This window comes from Ovis aries, chromosome 4, assembly GCF_016772045.2.
Source record: "Ovis aries strain OAR_USU_Benz2616 breed Rambouillet chromosome 4, ARS-UI_Ramb_v3.0, whole genome shotgun sequence".
Classification (NCBI taxonomy): domain Eukaryota; kingdom Metazoa; phylum Chordata; class Mammalia; order Artiodactyla; family Bovidae; genus Ovis; species Ovis aries.
The window spans coordinates 50844821-50864670 of record NC_056057.1 but is presented as its reverse complement, the minus strand read 5'-3'; the positions used below and the strand labels follow the sequence as shown (position 1 = coordinate 50864670).

The 19850-nt window shown below is 42.1% G+C and overlaps 1 protein-coding gene and 1 non-coding gene across 29 annotated transcripts in view; one reads left to right on the top strand and one right to left on the bottom strand.

The window, feature by feature from the left end:
- NRCAM (neuronal cell adhesion molecule) overlaps positions 1-19850 on the top strand; it is a 311070-nt gene that overhangs the window by 188820 nt on the left and 102400 nt on the right. The gene's annotated exons all lie outside the window — the stretch shown is intronic.
- On the bottom strand, positions 17975-18048 carry TRNAY-AUA (transfer RNA tyrosine (anticodon AUA)). Its single transcript has one exon. It is a non-coding gene; the product is annotated as a tRNA-Tyr (tRNA).

Sequence of the window (19850 nt, the reverse complement as noted above, 5' to 3'; positions counted from 1 at the left end):
TCTTCTGAAGGGCCGAGGGACATTAGCAAAAATAAGCACATTTGTACAATTACAAACTGAAATCAGAGCTGTGAAGAGAAGAGAGATGTTTACAAAGGCGGCTATAGATCATAGTAGTTACACAGACCTGGCCAAGCCGTATTGGAGACTGAAGCAAAAAGAAGAAAATTAGTAATACTGATCTTGTCTTTACTTCAGCTTTTGGTATTTGTTCAAGTGGGTGTTTTGCATTAATTTGTTTTTTCAAATGCTGCTTTAAGATATGATTCATCTTGATTACTGAGTTTTTTGGCACCCCCTGAAATTTTGCATTGAAAACCATTGCCTCAACTCCCCTCACCCTCATCCCAGCCCTGCTCTGAAGCCAAGCTACCTGAGTTCAGTCCTGGTTTTGCCACTTATTGGCTGTGTGACATCAGGCAAGTTGCTTATACTGTGTCCCTCAGTTTCCTTATCTGTAAAAGGGGAATAATAATAGTACTTCATAAAGTCAATATGAGGATTAAAGTAAGTTGACATTTGTAAAGCAGTAGAGCAGAGCCTGGCGTAAAGTGTAATTAATCAGTGTAGTAGGGAATGCCATGGGTGGACAGTGGTTAGGACTCTGCTTTCACTACCGAGGCCCAGGTTCAGTCCTTGGTCAGGAAATTAAGATTCCACGAGTCGAGTGGCATGGTCAGAAAAATTAAAAGGTAGTCCAGGAAGATGCCTCTAGACTGTTTCAAGTATTGAATGACTGATTATAACCCGATTCGTGTCTGCATTCACCAGGCTGCCACCAGCAGGCTCCACCCTACCACCGTTTTTTGCTGAACTTACTCCCAGGCTCAGGCCAGTCTTATAGCTAGTGTGGTTATGTTTTTAAAATGAAAAACTTACTCATTGTGTTTCCTCTTTCCCCTTTTTATTTTTTACTCTGAAACGAGCAGGGAGATGGTGGGGCGTCATGGTCCACCATCACCCGTAGGCAGCTGCCTGTTTGAGTCCATTTCATGGCCATGGCATACTTCCTGGACTTGCTAAGTGTTTTTTTTTCTCCCACTGAGGCAATGGTAGCCATCTCTGCATGATTGCAGTGTTGCTTTATGTGCTGTTGACAAGTCCAACTTTAGGTTCTTACCCTCACTTACTAACAGATTTCTTGGATAGTCTTTGCAGAGCGCCGCGCACAAGTAACCAGCCTACACACAATAAAAGGGGGAGGGGTGATGGGGAGGGAAGGATTGGGAGTTGGGGATTGGCAAATGCAAAAAAGTATATATAGGATGGATAAACAACAAGGTCCTTCTGTATAGCACAGGAAGCTATATTTAATATCCTATAATAAATCATAATGGAAAATATGAAAAAATATATATATTTACATCTATATGTATAAATGATTCACTGTGTTGTACAGCAGAAATTAACACAATATTGCAAACCAACTCTACTTCAATAAAATTTAAATAAATAAATAAGCAGACCAGTCCCTTGTCAGGATCCCCTCTTGCAAAATCCACTGCTTCTTTTCTTGTCTTTGGGGAAATTCCTCGTTTTCTGCTAGCATTTATTTTTAGCTCCATTTTACAATCCACTCATGGTGATTCTACAAAGACTAATATGTCGCTTTTTTTATTCGTGTAAAAGAACTTTTTTGAAAACAATATCATCCCCTTATCTTTTATGGCAAGGCTGCTGTGTTTATACTTCAGAAGTACGAAGGGTAAACAGAAAAAACTTCTAATTTAAAAAGTGGAGAAATGTAGTGTAAATTAATGTTACTTTTTTAAGATCGTAATGCAAAAGTGGCTAAATGCAATTTCAATTTTCTAAAAATTCTGATGTGCACTAATTTGTTCCATAAGTCTGGGGGTAACTCTATGAGATTAGCAGGAATTTAATGATCTGTACATATTTCTGGTGAACCAGGTTAATATTTTTGCTAAAGTAGACTCTATGTATGAATATAATAAGCACCCTAGGGAAAAAACTGTTATACCATGGAAGAAGCTTTATCTCAGAGTGAATAAATGGGTTCTTTCCTATTTTACCCTCAAGCTTTGTATTAACAATTTCTAGCTAGAGGGCTGCCAGGTTGGAATTAGTATTCCACTTTGATGAGCTCTATTCATAGTCTGAGATTATATGTAAATGTTAGGATCTTTCTGTCTCTTACAAAAAAAAACCCAAATAACCTACTCTTTAAATGCAATGTTCCAGTTGAAATAATAAAGCATTAGGGAAAATGTTTCCCTTTAAGGATATATGTTTAGTGGTCACACATATTAAAATGTGGTTAAACTTAGACTATTTGTAATGAAAACCTCAATAATTAAAAAAAGTTTTTTGCTTGAATTGTAGTTGTTTTGTTGTGTTAGTTTCTGGTGTATACAGCAAAGTGATTCTGTTTATATATACATGTATGTGTATATATATGGTTTATTGCAAAATACTGAGGGTAGTTTGCTGTGCTATATACTAGGTCCTTATCGTTTATTTGTTTTATATATAGTAGTTATGTATCGGAGAAGGCAATGGCACCCCACTCCAGTACTCTTGCCTGGAAAATCCCATGGACAGAGGAGCCTGGAAGCCTGCAGTCCATGGGGTCCCTGAGGGTCGGGCACGACTGAGCGACTTCACTTTCACTTTTCACTTTCCTGCATTGGAGAAGGAAATGAAAACCCACTCCAGTGTTCTTGCCTGGAGAATCCCAGGGACGGGGGAGCCTGGTGGGCTGCCGTCTATGGGGTTGCACAGAGTCGGACATGACTGAAGTGACTTAGCAGTAGCAGCAGTATGTATATGTTAACACCGGCCTCCTAATTATCCTTACCTTCCCCACCTTTTCCCCTTTGGTAACCATAAGCTTGTTTTCTATGTCCATAGAAATATGTCTGTTTCTATGTGGGTCTATTTCTGTTTTTTGTTTAAAAAAAAAAAAAAGCTCATTTGTGTCGTTCTTTTAGATTCCACAAATAAGCAAATAATAATATTTGTCTTTCTCTGTCTGGCTTGCACTTCACTTAGTATGGTCATCTCTAGGTCCATCCATGTTGATGAAAATGGTATTAAGTAAATGTTGATTATTATTATGGACTTCCCTGGTGGCTCAGGTGGTAAAGAATCTGCCTGCGAAGCAAGAGACCCAGGTTTGATCCTGACCTATACAAAAGTAACAGTTTGAAACCTGAGCATTTGAACATGAGGAATTTCCAGAAGGAAGCTAGGTTCTGCTGTGTAATTTGGAGAATGTAAAACTGAGTTCAGTTGTGAACCTGTTTCCTTGGAGGTGATGAGGGGAGATTAGGGGAACTCTACCTAGCTGCTAAACTGGGTCAAACTAGGATAGATCTCCACCATGCTGTGCTATGGAATCATCCATGTCTTCAGAGGGACGCTGAGATCCGTCTTCAAGTGATGGATCACCATCACCACTGCATCAAGAGCAAGGGCACTAGTGAGGCCTTCTGACAGGGTCAGCGCTCTTCCATTAGTCTGCATCTCAAAGCTCCAGGGTTCCCTGCAGGATCCAAGGGAACTGGGCAAAGGAACAGGATTCTACAGGTGGTGAGGGAAGGGATGATTGTGAGTGTGCCCTGGGTACTGTCACACAGGCTTACTTTCTAAACTCAGCTGAGTCTTCTGGAACCCTGGGCAAGCCTTGGCTGCTGCCTATTCAGCTCTGAGCATCTTTCAGGAGGTGAGGCTGAGATGGAACCAGTGGGAGTTGGAGGTTACACAGGTGCTGCCGTGGCCCCTGGCAGCAGCTGATGGAGCTTCTGGGCTGGATACTTCAGTGCCTCTTGGGCAAATGTAAGGTCAACATGCATTCCCTGTCTGGTACTGTTCCTAATGCTGTCTGCTGTTGGAAGGAAGAGAAGTATTGAAATTGCTTCTTTTTCATTATGCCTTGCCTGAAGACAGAAAAAAAAAAATGTTTCCTTCCCCTAAAATCCCATAGAATTAGAAACCTATAGACTGAGTGAGGATTTGGTCCAACGAATCAGACTGGAAACAGACTGATTTCTGATTAAAGAGTTCAACCCATGGAAAGTGAATTATGCATGTTTGTTACAGGAACAGAGAAATGGTCATTGTTTTTAGCCTTAACTCTGGAGATGGTAAGAAGCAGTGAGTTGCCAAGGAGACTGATAAAGCTCCTGTCTAAAATAACTGGTGCCAATTACAGTAAGTCGCCTACATACGAACCTTCAAGTCGCAAGCTTTCAAAGATGTGAACATGCCTTCATATGTATAGTCACCTAAGTTAGTTCACGTGCCTGGCCTGCGTTGCCATGTGCGTGCATCCTCTACAAGTGGTCGTGCTTTTGTGAGCTTTACCGTATGCAGTACAGAGTGCAGTCTCTTTATTTCAAGCCCAGGGTGTCCGAAGCAAGCGTAAAAGCTGCAGTGACATAGCTGGTACTGCTAAGAAGTGCCAGGAGCTGGAGAACCCGAGAAAGGATGAAGAGGGACAAGAGGAAGAAGAAGTAACTGAAGAGACAAAGAGATCCATGACTCAAGAAATGGCAAGGGGGGTTTCTTTATTTGAGGAGGCGCTGTTAGTTTTTAAGGCATAGGACTCAAACGTAGAATAGTACACAAAGATTGTAGCAGCCATTCAGGATGCAGTCCAGTGCTACCGTGTCGTCTATGATGAGAGAACAAGACACTACCCAGACATTCCTGGGTTGTCTTATTGTTGTTGTTCAAGAGTGTAGTTAGAATTGAATCTAGCAAGGAGCCAGAAGCTGCACCATCAGTATCAGGCATGAGTGAAACTGCGCTAAAGATCCTTCAGCTCCATCATCTCCCTCCTCCAGTCAATAAATTTTCTTGCCTTTTCACTCAGTCCCAGCCCCTTGATGCCAGCTATTATACTGTACTACTCTACTTTTCTAGGTACTATACTGTAAGATTAGAAATGTTTTCTTTATTTTTGTTTGTTTTTCATGAGTTATTTGTGTGCAAAGTATTATAAACCTTTTACAATACAGTACTATATAGCCAGTTGTGTTAGTTGGGTACTTAGGGTAACTTTGTTGTACTTGTGAACAAATTGAACTTATGAATGCACTCTCAGAGCAGAGCTCGTTCATATGTAGGGCATTTACTATACAGTGAAGCTCTGCATCATTCAGTAAGAAGCATGAATATGTCTCTGAAACATCGGTTCGTGGCAGCTGGTGGACCATTTCAAGTTAGGTAGGATAAACCTGGTTTGGATGAGACCTAATGACCTTAGGTCATTGTGATTTCCCCAAGAGTCTTAGTTGTTTTGATGACCTTTTTAATGAAACCAAACAACAACAACAAAAAAATCAAAACCACAAAATGTCATTTGTAGAGAATTTCAGCATAATTAGAAATGAAATAATGCAGCATCAAATATCATCCCAGATAAATGAAAAGAGAGCTTTACACGGGAAGTAGAAAAGAAAATGCTAGGCTACTTTGGATTTTCACGTATGTAACATTCAATGTGGGCTTCTCAGGTGGCTCAGTGGTAAAGAATCTGCCTGTAGGAGATGCAGGTTAGATCCCTGGGTCAGGAAGATTCCCTAGAGAAGGAAATGGCAACCCACTCCAGTACTGTTGCTTGGGAAATTTCATGGACAGAGGAGCCTGGCAGGCTACAGTCCATGGGGCCACAAAGAGTCGGATACAACTTAGTGGCTAAACAACGAAAACAAGCATCCACTGTAGTAATATCAGGGTGTGTTTCGCAAACAGCAGGTGGCGCAATGGGGAAGGATCGCCCAGGGGAAGGCCAGAGTGTACTTCCAGGCCTGTGATGTTCAGGAGCTCTTCAGCCTGCTACGGGGCCTGGCTCAGGTCACTTTCAGTGGCTGCACATGTGCTCCTGGTGGATGCACCTCCCCAGCACGAGGATGCTCACTTCTGATTAAGTCATCCTGTAGTCCCGCAAGCCCAGCTCTGTGGAATGGGTCATTTGCAGAGATGAATGACTTATTTCCCTAAGTGGTTTCTGTCTGACAGTTGTGCTTATGGCAGGGGTAAGGGCTTCAGAGAAACACCCCATGATTTGAGGCAATTACCCACCCCAGTGCAAGGCTGGGCAGTGCCAGCACCTGCCAGATGGTGCTGGCAGGAAGCAGGCACCGCTGGGGCCTGATGGGGATGCTAAGAGTGAGGGCAACGAGCTGCTGTTGGCCCTTGGCCACTTTGCACCTGTTAGCAGGGGGGCTAGACCACTGTGTCATTCACGGGCAGAGGACTGCTTTCTTTGTCACCTTTGAGGTTAATGATATTCTCATCCTCACACCTGGGGAGGAAGGACAGCCATTCGCATTCCCACCAAGATAATAATAATTTAAAAAGCAAGGAAATGCAGGAAGTTCCCTTCTGTGACAATGTTGAATGAACAGAGTAAAATGAAGCAAACAGATAATATGATTCAGTTATTCCTGCTGGAATCTGAGAGGAAATTTGGGGGTTGCTGCCCCAGGGCATCAAGGTGCTCCCCGAGGGGACCATAGAGAAGAAAGAGGTAGCTGCTCTGAGCGCCTCTGAAGAGGAGATGTTTCGGGGGCCCCATGGGCTGGGTTACGTTCACCTTCCTTCCAGTGTGTGCTCCCACATCAAGCTGGGAGCCCAGCTTGCAAAACTGAAGATGTCTGAGAAAGGGGTCCCCAGCTGTGGTATAGAGAAGGAGTTCTCACCAAGGGAGTTTGTAGTTACATTTCCAATGAGGCAAAGGAGAATCAAAAACCAAGCCAAGGGGCTTCATGGTAAAAGAATGTGACCCAGAAAAAGAAGAAAAGAGAAAACAGTTCTAGGCAATGAAGCAGAAAGATTTTCTCCCATGGGAGTCAGGATGAGCCTTTGTGAATCGCATGCCCCCTAAGGTGATGGAGAAGTACCAAACGCAGAGTCTCCAGGAGAAATGACCCAGGGAATGAGTGAAGTTGCACATCTAGAGATGCGTGTTGTGTATAACACTTGTCCTGTAGATCTTCAGGGAATAAATAGTGGAATAAAAAGGATGCCCAACACTTGTCATATGGACTTGTCAACTTTGAGCCGCCATAGGCAGGTTATGAGCTTGGAACCCACTGGGGTGGATTCAGGTCCTCGGTTTGAATTCTCACTGTGAGATCACGGATGAGTCATCTGGCCTTTCTGAACCTGTGTCCTCAGTGTAGAAGGAGGAGAGTGTGAACATTGAAACAAGGCAGGGCACATCAGTGCCCAGGGCAGAACTGGTCCTGTTTCCCCCACTGGCCTTGGGAAGAAGAGACACAGGAATCCTATTGTGGGGGTGGTGGGGACCCCAGGGAGCCAGTTGTCCTCCTGGATCAAGAATCCAGAGACTTTGCAAATCCAGTCTAAGACTACCACCCGCTAGCCTAGGGTTCTCTAGAAGCTGAGCTAGAGATGAAAACTTGTTTGTTTGGAAATGTCATCTTAGGGAAGCAGAAATGCAGAACAAAAAGTATGAAGCAGAGAAAATGGAAAAGCCACCCCTAGGATGCATAATTATATTGACTGTTAGATGCCCCCAGACCTGTGAGGGGGTTTATAAGATGCGCCTCAGAACTGTCTGCCAGGAGATGTGCTTCCTCACTAGCTGTAGATCCCTATTGACCAAGAGTTCAAAAGTCTCTGGCCCCGCTGGGTTGTGCATCTTGAATGCAGGCAGACTCCTGGGACCGTGGAGCCACAGATGCTGAAGGCAGGAAGTGAGGGATCCCTTATGAGAGACAGGATGAGGCTGCTGTCCAGGTGCCCCTGTGCAGAGCTCTCCAGGCCTGAAGGGAAAGAAGACTCGAACAGCTAGGGCTGAAATCCAAGGAGGCATTGAGAGGGTTTCAGAGCCATGCAGAAGAGGGGTGAATACACCAGCTCTCACAAGAATGTCTTTTTTGTCCTTCTGTCTAGAAAGAAGGGGATGAAATAAATCAACAAACAAGCCAGCCTGCCTACCCTTTGACCTTTCGAGTCTATGATTCCCAAAGATAAAAATTACTGAAAATGCCTTGATTAATAAAATGTGAATGGACACAGCAAGTCAGAACAATGGCATTTATTCTCCTGAAGGCAGCTGCTCTATGTAGACAAAATATGAAGCAAAATAGAGCTATAGTCAGACTCAGCTATAGCTTAGAGAACAGAAGACCCAGCGTAGGCCATTGTGATCAACACAGAAAACAGCTCTGAGGAAAAGCTGGTGAGAAACCAGGTTTATTGATCCTTGGTGCCATGACCATTACTTGGGTCTTAAGTGGTTTGTATAATGATTTAGGAAATCTTATTCAAGGTGAAATGTGAAAAGAGATGCCAGGATGGTTTTATTAGTCCAGGATTTAGAAGCAAAGAAACAACACAGAGAGTCTTTCAAAGGAGACTTGGCACCAGGCAAAATTATAAAAAGGGTCAGGTTAGTTTTCAGCCCCTCTCTGCCCACCAGTCCCCTGAACACTCCCACACCCACTTTCCCCACATGGCATTCACCCTTTGGGAACCTAATATCCCCACTGGACTCTCAGATGCTCTCAACTGCTGTCAACTGGTCAGTTTGTAATTGATGCTTACCATGGACCAAGAACCTTGCCAAGAGTCGAGTTTGAGATTCAGTGTTGTAAATCTTCCCCTGCTGTCATCCTCTGCTGCCCAATTCCCACCTTCGATGGCTAGATCATTTGGAAGATTAACTTATACACACCAGGCCAGACATCTTTCATGCTGCCTTTCAGAGTCTCTCCGCCTCTCCCATTCCAGTTCTGCATGAATTTTGGGCAACTTGGCACCGGCCCACCTCTCATCTCCTACCAAAGGCTCCTGTGTTGACTCCACTGCAGGACTAACGAGGTGTCCATGCCTAGGAATGGGTTACATTACAGAAATGGGTTACAGTACAGAAACAAATGTAATCCCACAGAAGAACAAGAGAGAGAGAAAGGAAGCCAGGGACAGAGCCTAAAAGCCAGGGATAGCAGCTGATCTGGGAAGACACACATGAGAAGAAGCGAGAGGTCAGGAGTCAAGCAAGTCAGGAACTGAATTAAGAAAGATTAAGAGAAGATTTCATATTCCTGGAGAAGGAAATGGCAACCCACTCCAGTACTCTTACCTGGAGAATCCCATGGAAGGAGGAGCCTGGTAGGCTACAGTCCATGGGGTCGCAAAGAGTCGGACACGACTGACCGACTTTACTTTTCATATTAAAAAGCAGAGACATTGCTTTGCCAACAAAGGTCTGTCTAGTCAAAGCTATGGTTTTTCCAGTAGCCATGTATGGATGTGAGAGTTGGACTATAAAGAAAGCTGAGCGCCAAAGAATTGATGCTTTTGAACTGTGGTGTTGGAGAAGACTCTTGAGAGTTCTTAGACTGCAAGGAGATCAAGCCAGTCAGTCCTAAAGGAAATCAGTATTGAATATTCATTGGAAGGACTGATGCTGAAGCAGAAGCTCCAATACTTCGGCCACCTGATGCAAAGAACTGACTTATTGGAAAAGACCCTGATGCTGGGAAAGATTGAAGGCAAGAGGAGAAGGGGACAACAGAGGATGAGATGGTTGGATGGTATCACCGACTCGATGGACATGAGTTTGAGCAAGCTCCCAGAGTTGGTGGTGGACAGGGAATCCTGGCATGCTGTGGTCCATAGGGTCGTAAAGTGTTGGACACAACTGAGCGACTGAACTGAACTGATCGAGGAGAGGATTGAGAAATGAAGAAACCAAAACAAGAATATCAGGAGCTCCTTTCTTGTGGGTCTGGGGCCTCCAGAAAGTAAATCTATTTAGCAAACTTACTTAACGAGGGGGTACTTCAGAAAGGTCATACCTCATAGAGGAAAACAATCAACAATCAAAACATAAAGCCTTGATCTGGAAGAGAGTCGAACTAGAGCCTATCTTCTTTACACTTTATCATTTTTACCTAGTCACTTGGTTCCCCCCCTTTTTGTTTATATATATATATTTTTTCTTTTTGTTTATATATTTTATATATAGTAGTTTTTATCTGCTAATGCCTAATTCCTAATTTGTCCCTCCACCACTCCCTCCACCCTTTGTTTTCTATGTCTGTGAGTCTTGTTTCTGTTTTGTTAATAAATTCATTTATACTTTTTTTATATTCCATATATAAAAACAATATCATATACATATATCTCCCCCTGTGTAGCTTACTTCATTTAGCATGATAAGTAGCAGTCCATTGTATATATGTGCAGATTCCTCTTTATCCAGTCCTCTGCTGATAGACATTTGGGTTGTTTCCATGTCTTGGTTATTGTAAGTGGTGCTGTTGCGAATACTGGGGTGCAAATATCTTTTCAAATTAGAGTTTTCTCCAGATATATGCCCAGGAGTTACCACTCACTTGTGTGTGCCCCTTGGGGAGTTTGGGCTTTATTCATTTTAGACAAGATTGTTCTGAATTGATGTTTAAACACAGGGAGAAAAGGTATTGAAAGGACTGGGCAGAAAAATAAAGAGTGGTCCATGGGACCTAGATTGGAAAGAAAGGAAACACAGATAAAAGAATTAGAGTGGGAGAAACAGGAGGCCAAAAACAAGACTGCTGCTGCTGCTGCTAAGTCGCTTCAGTCATGTCTGACTCTGTGTGACCCCATAGATGGCAGCCCACCAGGCTCCCCCATCCCTGGGCTTCTCCAGGCAAGAATACTGGAGTGGGTTGCCATTTCCTTCTCCAATGCATGAAAGTGAAAAGTGAAAGTGAAGTTGCTCAGTTGTGTCCAACTCCTAGCGACCCCATAGACTGTAGCCTACCAGGCCCCTCCATCCATGGGATTTTCCAGGCAAGAGTACTGGAGTGGGGTGCCATTGCCTTCTCCGAAAACAAGGCTAATGTGAACAATTAAGAGAAAGAATTGCAAGTGAGTTCATTTTGGTCAGACGGGATTGGTGCCATTTTGGTTGGCTTCCAGCCAAAGAACAACCAGGAGTATTTTCGGCCCTGGGTGGAATTTTAGCCCAGGGTGTAAACTGGTGGAGAAAGCCTCTGACAGCGTTTCCATCCAGCACCCACACCACCTCCATCTCTAACAGGCAGAGGCCTAGGCTCCTCCTCTGTATGAGAACACAGATTTCTCAGAAACTGAGTCAGAAAAGTTTTATTTTCTTACATCATAGGGAGATATGGTATGCTTATGAGGGTTATTGATTTGTAATTTCATTTCTGGTAATATCTTTCCCTGATAGGTATTAGAATAATGCTGTCTGAAATTCAGCTGGGAAGTATTTTTTCCTCTTCTATTTTCTGGAAAAAAGAGTGTATAGTATAGGTGCTATATTTTGACTATTTATATAAACAAAGGATGAAGATTGTTGCATTAAAGTATTCATTTATAGTTTTGTTTAAAAACAAAAGTTTTGTTTTCTTAATCTCTATTCTGGGTGCCTTATTTCTGCTTTGTTGTTGTTTAGTCATTAAGTTGTGCCCAAATCCTTTGGGGCTGCACAGACCGTAGCTCACCAGGCTCCTCTGTCCATGGCATTCTTCAGGCAAGAATATTTGAGGGGGTTGCCATTTCCTCCTCCAGGGGATTTTCCTGACTGATGGATTGAATCTATATCTCCTGTACTGGCAGGCAGATTCTTCACCACTGAGCCATCCAGGAAGCCCTATTTTTGCTTCAAGAAAGAGAAATAAATAGCATTGATGTTTAAAAAGCTCTCGTGAACCACAACATGCTAAGTGACCTGGGGACAAGGAAGCATTGTGGCATGTACAAAAAAGGACATGTCTCAGCCCTCATCTGAGACTCTGGACCAAACAGATCCTTTCTGTCTGACTTAGGTTTTAAGATCTCATGTACCTTAAGTGACATGGAAGTTAATGTAAAACCAAAAGTAAATTTGATCTGAAATCGAAGTTATATAGCAGTGAATCTTCAGTTCAGTTCAGTTCAGTTCAGTTCAGTCGCTCAGTCGTGTCTGACTCTCTGCGACCCCATGAATCGCAGCACGCCAGGCCTCCCTGTCCATCACCAACTCCTGGAGTTCACTCAAACTCACGTCCATCGAGTCAGTGATGCCATCCAGCCATCTCATCCTCGGTCGTCCCCTTCTCCTCCTGCCCCCAACCTCTCCCAGCATCAGAGTCTTTTCCAGTGAGTCAACTCTTCGCATGAGGTGGCCAAAGTACTGGAGTTTCAGCTACAGCATCAGTCCTTCCGAAGAACACCCAGGGCTGATCTCCTTCAGAATGGACTGGTTGGATCTCCTTGCAGTCCAAGGGACTCTCAAAAGTCTTCTCCAACACCACAGTTCAAAAGCATTAATTCTTCGGTGCTCAGCTTTCTTCACAGTCCAACTCTCCCATCCATACATGACTACGGGAAAAACCATAGCCTTGACTAGATGGACCTTTGTTGGCAAAGTAACGTCTCTGCTTTTGAATATGCTATCTAGGTTGGTCATAACTTTTCTTCCAAGGAGTAAGCGTCTTTTAATTTCATGGCTGCAATCACCATCTGCAGTGATTTTGGAGCCCAAAAAAATAAAGTCTAACACTATTTCCGCAGTGAATCTTAATATATCATAAAAAAAATTATTTTGGTAAGTACTGAAAATTTCCCTGAACTCATGTTAAGGAAAATGATTTGCAGATGGTGATAAAAATATTTTTTCATGAAAATGACAAGTGCATTTTATTTTCATTGGCATTATCTATTTTAGTTAAAATAGGCTCTTATCTCCACATTTCCCCTCTTAAAATTATTTCTTCAGTAACTCCATTAGACTTTCATAGACAAACATGTTGTTTTCCATTTCTTTCAGTATTGCTTTTTATTCAGAAACAAGTATATTTGTATTCCACATGTAAGTGAGGTCATATAACCTTCGCCTTTGTCTGACTTAACTTCACTCAGTGTGATAGTCTCTAGGTCCATCCGTATTGCTGCAGATGGCGTCATTTCATTCTTTTACGGCTGAATAATACTCGACTGTATAGAGGTGCTATACCTTCTTTATCCATTCTTCCGTCAGTGGACACTTCAGTTGTTCCACGGCTTGGCTATTGTGAATTGTGCTGCTGTGAACATTGGGGTGCATGTATCTTTTCAGATTTGAGTTTTCCCTGGATACATGCCCCGGATTGGGATTGCTGGATCCTATGGTAACTCTATTTTCAGTTTGTTGAAGAACCTCTGTACCGTTTTCCATAGTAGCTGCGCCAGTTTATATTCCTACCAGCGGTGTAGGAGAATTTTCTTTTCTCCTTCTCCTCTTACCCTCTTCATTATTCATTATTTGTAGACTTTTTCATGATGACCAGTGTGACAAAAACAACGAGGATTTACTGTATAGCACAGGGAACTATATTCAGCATCTTGTAATAACCTATAATGGAAAGGAATCTGAAAAAGAATGTGTGTGTGTATATATATAGATCTGAATCTAACACAATATTGTAAATCAACTATAATACAATTAAAATAATAGGATTATATGCTTTCTGGTAGTTGTCAAAATAAAACTCTAAGGTGATAATTTAAAAAAATATAGATATATTTAACTCTTACCGGGGCAAGAATGAGTATAATGTGAGAGCACCTAGCAGGGAAAGCAAAGCTGTGAGTGTACCCTCTGAAGTGTGTCTAGATTGACAAAACACAGGATAGTCAAGTTTATTTTTCTTTTCTATGACTTTATTGCAGTGTAGTTTACATGCCACAGAATTTACGAATTCTAGGTGTAGTTTGATGAGTTTTAGTAACTGTATACCATTATGCAAGCTTCATCCAAATCTAGTTTTAGATTATCCATCATCCCCTAAAAATCCCTTCCTGCCTCCAGCCCCAGGCAGTCATTAATCAAGTTCTGATTTTATAGTTTTATCACATAAATGAAATCACATATAATCTTTTGCATCTGGTTTCTTTCACTTAGTGTAGTCTTGAGGTTTTGTTGCTCCTATCAGTGGCTTATCCTTTGTTACTGCCAGGTAGTTTTCCATTAATGAATATACCTTATTTTGTTTATCTTTTCACAATTGATGGGACATTTGGATTGTTTCTGAGTTTTGATTATTATAAAAAATGCAGGTATGTCCCTTTCCATTCAAGTTTTTTTGTGGATTTATGTGAAAACAGATCATGAAAATTACTCTTAAGTAATGAAAGTTTTTAAGCAACAGTTAAAACTGGACGTGGACCAACAGACTGGTTCCAACTCAGGAAAGGAGTATGTCAAAGTTGTATATTGTCACCCTGCTTATTTAACTTATATGCAGAGTACATCATGTGAAATGCTGGGCTGGATGAAGCAACAGGCTGTAATCAAGGTTGCCGGGAGAAATATTGATAACCTCAGATATGCAGATGACACCACCCTTATGGTAGAAAGTGAAGAAGAACTAAAGAGCCTCTTGATGAAAGTGAAAGAAGAGAGTGAAAAAGTTGACTTAAAACTCAGCATTCAGAAAACTAAGATCATGGCCTCCAGTCCCATCACTTCATGGCAAATAGACGGGGAAACAGTAAAACAATGAGAAATCTTATTTTCTTGGGCTCAAAAATCACTGCAGATGGTGACTACAGCCATGAAATTAAAAGACACTTGCTCCTTTTAAAGAAAAGCTATGACTAACCTAGACAGCATATTAAAAAGCAGAGACAGTTCTTTGCCAACAAAGGTCTGTCTAGTCAAAGCTATGGCTTTTCCAGTAGTCATGTATGGATGTGAGAGTTGGACTATAAAGAAAGCTGAGTGCCAAAGAATTGATGCTTTTGAACTGTGATGTTGGAGAAGACTTTTGAGAGTCCCTTGGATAGCAAGGAGATCCAACCAGTCAATCCTAAAGGAAATCAGTCCTGAATATACATTGGAAGGACTGATGCTGAAGCTGAAACCCCAGTACTTTGGCCACCTGATGGGATGAACTGACTCACTAGAAAAGACCCTGATTCTGGGAAAGATTGAAGGTGGGAGGAGAAGGGGACAACAGAAGATGAAATGGTTGGATGGCATCACCAACTTGATGGACATGAGTTTGAGTAAACTCCAGAAGTTGGTGATGGACAGGGAAGCCTGGTGTGCTGCAGTCCATGGGGTCGCAGAGTCAGACACAGCTGAACTGACTCTTGAGTAAATACCTAAGAGTAGAATTGCTGAGTTTATAATAAATGTATTTTAACTTTTAAGAGCTTGCCAGATTACGGTAAAGCCCGAGGCTGTGAACCAGATGATGAAGCCATGTGGGCACCCTTACCCTCCGCCTGGGTGCCCCTTACCAATTTAGTTTCTTGCTTTATCTGCAAAAAAAAAAAAAGAGAGAGAGAGAGAGAGAAGAGAGATTGGCTAATTATCTTCCAAAGTGGCTACTTTTTCACAATCTCACAGCAGCGAAGGAGAATTCCCGTTTCTCCCCATGCTCACCAACACTTGATATGATCGATCTTTTTGAAAATAGCTATTCAAATGGGTGTGGCGGTATCTCATTTTGGTTTTAAGTTGTATTTCCCTAAGGATAAATTATATGAGCGTCTTTTCATGTGTTTGTTGGCCGTTTGTATATTTTCTTTGGAAAAGTACCTATCCAAACCTTTGACCAATTTTTTTTCTTTTTTTTTAAATGTTTGTCTTACTTTTGAGTTGAAGAGTTTTCTTTTTATATGTTGTGGATACAAGTTCTCTACTAACTTTATGATCTATAAATATTTTTCTCATAATCCGTGGCTTAGTTTTGTATTTCCTTATTGATGTGTTTTGGAGCACAAATGTTTTTAATTTTGATAATATTCAAGTTATCATTTGTTTCCTTTTATGGTTGTGCTTTTAGTATCAGATCTAAAAAATCGAATCCAAGGTCACATAGCTATTCTCTTACTTGATTAAAATTATTGAATTTCATTACTTTTAAAATGATCGAGAACGATCTGGATGCCATAACAATGCCTTAGCCATCTGTTTTTTAGTTTCATGCTTTAGTGGTTGTGCTAATGGTAGGAATCCAGAGGCCAGGTATACTCTTGTCATTTTAAGTAATTATAACTTGGCCCCAGAAGCCTTATATTTTCCATTCTGCTGAGCACTGTTCTCAAAAAGTTCCTTCCTGCCTGTTTGCCATCCATTTCCTTTGACCACCCCAGCCCCAGGCAGCCATTGATCCGGACATAATTGAGTCTCAGATTATTGAGTTAAATTTAATTGAATGGTTCACAATTTCCTGCACAGTTTATTCTTTGCGTGGGAAGATGGCACCCTTTTTTATGAAATTTGTTTGCTGGAATTCATTTCCTTTGCAGTGTTGTGTTAGTTTCTGGTGTACAGCAGAGTGACTCAGTTATAAATCATTGTGCCACCAGTGTCAAGTTTATCCTTAATTTTGTAGCCTTGCAAATTAAAATTAGCATCTCATTAAATATTAAAATAAAGCATCCCATGTAGAGATTACCACATTTGCTTCCTTCTCTTGATAAAAATATACTCATAAACCTTGGTTTTGTACTCCAGCAAAGGCGTAGAACACTCTTTTTTTAAAAAAAATTCTTGAAGGAGACAAAAACCTAAGCTTTGAAAGCCTTCCCAAGATAGGCTAATTGGATATACATAAGGTGCTGACCCTGGCCCAGTGAGTTTTGGCAAAGGGGTACCCCCAGAGCTTTTCAACTGAAACCTGAGCCCGCTGACCTGGCAGGCAGGGAGAGGACCTGAAACAGTTTCTTCTGCTCGTGACTGGGCGCCCCAACACTCACACCCAGAGCCCAGTGAAAGCCGTCCCCAGTTGTTCTTTTCCACTCTGGAATGTCTCTAGGGTCCCTTGGTCTCCAACCTTATTCTTGGTGGACTCCCTCTGTCTCCTATCTGCTCTCTCTTACCTGATTTACCCAGGTTTCTCATCCTAGACTCTGACAGCTGCTCTGCCAGCCTTTTGAATTGTTCTCCAAAAGATGTTCCCTCTTGTAATGCTCAGCTTGGCTTCACTGGATGCAGAGATCCAGAAGCCACTGTCCAGCGTCAGCCGAGAGCCCCAGGCCTTCTCCTCTCTGAGAAGGCGCTAGACACTCACGTGCCTTCGCTGCTTCCATCCTTCTGCCCTTTGTGTGAGAGCACTCATTTCTCCACTCCCACCTGGCCTACTTTTATCAGATCCAGTAACCAGCAGCCTTGTGGAATCTGATGCTTTGCTCTCTTTTTCCATTGTCTGATCTTATTGGTTTTTCCCTTCTGCTGTAGCATCTCAGTGGTTTTACTGTGTGGCTGTGTGCTCAGGCATTTCAGTTGTGTCTGACTCGTGGCGACCCTATGACCTGTAGCCTGCCAGTCACCTCTGTCCATGGGATTCTCCAGGCAAGAATCCTGGAGTGGGTTGCCATGCCCTCCTCCAGGAGATCCTTCTGATGCAGGGATCAAACCCACATCTTCTGCATTGCAGGCATGTTTTTTACCCACTGAGCCACTAGGGAAACCCAATTTTGTGGGCTTTTTATTAGATTCTGCTTTATATCATAGCAGGTGCAGTTCTCAGAATTCAGAGTAGGGCTAGAAGAGACCTTAGAGGTATTCAAAGCATGAGCCTTTATAGAGGGACTTTTATGTAAATGTTTTCCTTGAAATAGTTATGATTCCTTTCATGTGCTTAAGAAATTATTTTTCATAGGGTTTTTTTTTTTTGTTTGGCCAACTTCTTTGCGAATTACCGCAATTTCCAAATTTTAAAAAGTGATAATAATCATAGTGTAACTTGGAAATTTATGACATTTGCATCGTTTCTTCTTTGATTTTTTTGTCTTCATCCTCCTATTTTGCTTTTCCACTTACTTCCCAACTCTCTCTCCAGAAAGATGACAAATATTTATTTCTAGGAACTCAGTTTACTCATAAATTTTTTTTTCATGATTTACTCTCCTGAAGAGATGCAAAGTGAAGTCGCTCAGTCATGTCCAATTCTTTGCGACCCTGTGGACTGAAACCTTCCAGGCTCCTCCGTCCATGGGATTTTCCAGGCAAGAGTACTGGAGTGGGGTACCATTTCCTTCTCCAGGGGATCTTCCTGACCCAGGGATCGAACCTGGGTCCCCTGCATTATAGGCAGATGCTTTAACCGTCTGAGCCACCAGGAAAGTCCAAAGAGATGCGAAGAGGCTGTAATTCTAGGTTTAATGTTCCTATTAACCAACTTTGATGCAAACTAGAGACTTTTCTCTCCTGATTCTTCCAGGGAGCTGGAAACTTGAGCCAAGAATGCTTTCCTCTTAATGGTGCTTCTAACTTGCTCTTTGAGTTGGTATTTCTTCCATACCATAGCAGTGAAATTCCATATTCCTTCTGTGGAGTCCATTTAAGTAGTGATAGTAATAGGACATGATCTTTTAATAGAAAAGGTGGTTTCTGAGAAGGCATACACAGCAAATTATTCTAGAGCTTTGACTCTTGGCTTGATTGAACCTCACATTGCAGAGAACAATGTTTCTAACATTTGTATTTCTGTGTGCTTTGCTTCTATGGACTCCTGAGAAGCCCATAATTTAACCTCCTAGAGACTGAATTCTATTCTAAATGCTCAGAAGGAAGATAGTCTTTGAAGTAAATCTGACAAATTCTCTTGGAAGCTGATAATCATTTGCTGATCATTTTTATAAATGCAGATTTTTCACATAGGCTGTTTAAAGAAAATTAAATGCATCAGGAATTAAATAGAATTACTCCCCTGTTTTGTGGGTAAATTCTTTGCAGTAGAAAATGTACATTAGCAAGTGACTAAAATGTGTTCTTTGTATGAAATAGCCTCTAGCTGGAATGAAGGATTTCCAGCTACTTAGTGTATGATAATACACCTTCCCCAGCACTGATAACAAGCGGAAAACACAATTCTTCATGTCATGTCAGACTCCATTTCTCATTTTCACGGTCCCATTGTGATTACACAGAGCCTGGATACCTTGGCAAAATGCATTTGGAAATGTTACTGTGAAGATTATAGTCATCTGTGATGAGGCAGGAGGGACAGCCTTGGATGTGGTTACTCTGGGTATTCTGCCTGCTCACCCCCATGCCCAGGCCCATGTTTGGGAAAACCCAATATATAGGAAAGAGTGATTCAGAAATGCAGCTGAACGGAAGGCAGAGGAGGTGACTGCAGCCAACAAGCACCCACATAGCCCTTGCTCACCACCAAAATCCTGCCCCGTGGCTGATCACTGAGAGCAATATTACAGTGTACCATGTCACTTCTGAAACTCTTTCCAGAAAGGGACCTTCAGAATTTACTGTGAACTGAGCATGCTGTCTGTGGCAATGATAGCAGTGCCCTATAGATACTCATAGGCACTAGACATTTCCCAGAATCCCTTGTGGTTAGTGTCATTGATTCTTTCTGGTCCATGGGTTGGGAACAAAAAAATGTCAGTATCCCCTCTGGGTAGGGGCAGTTCAGAGCAAGGAGATCATAGGGATTCTGAAAGTCACATATGGAGATGGCAGCCTCAGGGAATGGTGGAGCCTCTGTCAGCCTAGAGCCTCTGTGCCACGGGCAGGACTCAGGTATAAAGGGTACTGTGCTAAGCACTGAGACCTCTGAGTTTATTTCTCACAGTGGTTTAGGTTAATTCTCTCTCCAGCTCTTTCTTCTCCCCAGACCCTGACTCCCGGCTATTAGGAGAAGAATGCACTGAGATTTTGACCCCTGCTTTGCATCTCCACCCTCAGTGGCTCATACCATTTAGCAACAAGAGCAGGTTGTAAATCCTTCCTTCTTATCATTGAAATATGACATAAGTTTTTAAAAAGTGGCAAGTCTGCCAGGCCTTCCAAAATGCTATTATCTACTATTAAATGGCTGCCATGTTGCCATATGTTGTTTACTTGACAGATAGATAAGAATACTAATATCCTGCATGGCCTTTTCTGCTGAATGTTTTAATAA